Source organism: Arachis stenosperma, chromosome 4 (assembly GCF_014773155.1).
Source record: "Arachis stenosperma cultivar V10309 chromosome 4, arast.V10309.gnm1.PFL2, whole genome shotgun sequence".
In the NCBI taxonomy this organism is placed as follows: domain Eukaryota; kingdom Viridiplantae; phylum Streptophyta; class Magnoliopsida; order Fabales; family Fabaceae; genus Arachis; species Arachis stenosperma.
In genome coordinates this window covers 55,509,908-55,512,562 of record NC_080380.1, presented here as the reverse complement: position 1 = coordinate 55,512,562, position 2,655 = coordinate 55,509,908, and the positions used below count along the sequence as shown (strand labels likewise).

The 2,655-nt window shown below is 39.0% G+C and overlaps 1 non-coding gene across 1 annotated transcript; it reads left to right on the top strand.

Moving 5' to 3' along the window:
* The first annotated feature begins 1,447 nt into the window (after positions 1 to 1,447).
* Positions 1,448 to 1,555, top strand: LOC130978228 (small nucleolar RNA R71). Its single transcript, XR_009085883.1, has one exon. It is a non-coding gene; the product is annotated as a small nucleolar RNA R71 (small nucleolar RNA).
* The last annotated feature ends 1,100 nt before the right edge of the window (positions 1,556 to 2,655 follow it).

Here is a 2,655-nt window from a genome sequence, read left to right as displayed (position 1 = left end):
TACCTCCATCAACATCAATCACAGCCTTTGCTGTGGCTAGGAAGGGTCTGCCAAGGATGATGGTTTCATCCATGCACTTCCCAGTCTTTAGGACTATGAAATCAGCAGGGATGTAATGGTCTTCAACTTTTACCAAAACATTCTCTACAAGTCCATAAGCTTGTTTTCTTGAGTTGTCTGCCATCTCTAGTGAGATTCTTGCAGCTTGTACCTCAAAGATCCCTAGCTTTTCCATTACAGAGAGAGGCATGAGGTTTACACTTGACCCTAAGTCACACAGAGCCTTCTTGAAGGTCTTGGTGCCTATGGTACAAGGTACTGAAAACTTCCCAGGATCTTGTTTCTTTTGAGGTAATCTCTGCCTAGACAAGTCATCCAGTTCTTCGGTGAGCAAAGGAGGTTCATTCTCCCAAGTCTCATTTCCAAATAACTTGTCATTTAGCTTCATGATTGCTCCAAGGTATTTAGCAACTTGCTCTTCAGTGACATACTCATCCTCTTCAGAGGAAGAATACTCATCAGAGCTCATGAAAGGCAGAAGTAAGTCCAATGGAATCTCTATGGTCTCATTTTGAGCCTCAGATTCCCATGGTTCCTCATTGGGGAACTCATTGGAGGTTGGTGCACGCCCATTGAGGCCTTCCTCAGTGGCGTTCACTTCTTCTTCCTCCTCTCCAAATTCGGCCATGTTTATGGCTTTGCACTCTCCTTTTGGATTTTCTTCTGTGTTGCTTGGAAGAGTACTTGGAGGGAGTTCAGTAATTTTCTTGCTCAGCTGCCCCACTTGTGCCTCCAAATTTCTAATGGAGGACCTTGTTTCATTCATGAAACTTTGAGTGGTTTTGATTAGATCAGAGACCATGGTTGCTAAGTCAGAGGGGTTCTGCTTAGAATTATCTGTCTGTTGCTGAGAAGATGATGGAAAAGGCTTGCCATTGCTAAACCTATTTCTTCCACCATTATTGTTGTTGAAACCTTGTTGAGGTTTCTCTTGATTCTTCCATGAGAGATTTGGGTGATTTCTCCATGAAGAATTATAAGTGTTACCATAGGGTTCTCCTAGGTAATTCACCTCTTCCATTGAAGGGTTCTCAGGATCATATGCTTCTTCCTTAGATGAAGCATCCTTAGTACTGCTTGGTGCATTTTGCATTCCAGACAGACTTTGAGAAATCAAATTGACTTGTTGAGTCAATATCTTGTTCTGAGCCAGTATGGCATTCAGAGCATCAATCTCAAGAACTCCTTTCTTCTGACTTGTCCCATTGTTCACAGGATTCCTTTCAGAAGTGTACATGAATTGGTTATTTGCAACCATTTCAATGAGCTCTTGAGCTTCTGTAGGCGTCTTCTTCAGATGAAGAGATCCTCCAGCAGAGCTATCCAAAGACATCTTGGATAGTTCAGAGAGATCATCATAGAAAATACCTATGATGCTCCATTCAGAAAGCATGTCTGAGGGACATTTTCTGATCAATTGTTTGTATCTTTCCCAAGCTTCATAGAGGGATTCTCCATCCTTTTGTCTGAAGGTTTGGACTTCCACTCTAAGCTTACTCCATTTTTGAGGTGGAAAGAACTTTGCCAAGAAGGCATTGACTAGCTTTTCCCAAGAGTCCAGGCTATCCTTAGGTTGAGAGTCCAACCATATTCTAGCTCTGTCTCTTACAGCAAAAGGGAATAGCATCAGTCTGTAGACCTCAGGGTCAACCCCATTAGTCTTGACTGTGTCACAGATTTGCAAGAACTCAGCTAAAAACTGATGTGGATCTTCCATTGGAAGTCCATGGAACTTGCAATTCTGTTGCAATAGAGAAACCAACTGAGGCTTAAGCTCAAAGTTGTTTGCTCCAATGGCAGGGATAGAGATGCTTCTCCCATAGAAGTCAGGAGTAGGTGCAGTAAAGTCACCCAGCACCTTCCTTGCATTGTTGGCATTGTTGTTGTTTTCAGCTGCCATGGGTTCTTCTTTCTTTAAAGAATTCGGTCAGGCCCTTAATAAAGAGTTGTGCCTTAGCTTCTCTTAGCTTTCGCTTCAAGGTCCTTTCAGGTTCAGGGTCAGCTTCAACAAGAATGCCTTTGTCTTTGTTCCTGTTCATATGAAAGAGAAGAGAACAAGAAAATATGGAATCCTCTATGTCACAGTATAGAGATTCCTTGAGGTGTCAGAGGAAAAGAAAAATAGAAGGCAGAAGTAGAAAATTCGAACTTATCAAAGAAGATGGAGTTCGAATTTTACATTAAGGAATAGTGTTAGTCCAAAAATAGAAGGATGTGAGAAGAAGGGAAGTAATTTTCGAAAATTTAAGTAAAAGATTTTGAAAAATATTTTGAAAAACACTTAATTGATTTTCGAAAATAAGAGTGGAAAAGAAATCAAGTGATTTTTGAAAAAGATTTTGAAATTAGAAATTAAAAAGATTTGATTGAAAACTTATTTTGAAAAAGATGTGATTAAAAAGATATGATTTGAAAACAATTTTAAAAGATATGATTTGAAAACAATTTTAAAAGATATGATTTTAAAAATTAATGACTTGCCTAACAAGAAAAGATATGATTCAAACATAAAACCTTCCTCAACAGAAAAGGCAAAAAATGTTCAATCAAATCATTAATTGTTAGTAAGTATTTTTGAAAAAGGAAAGAAATTAA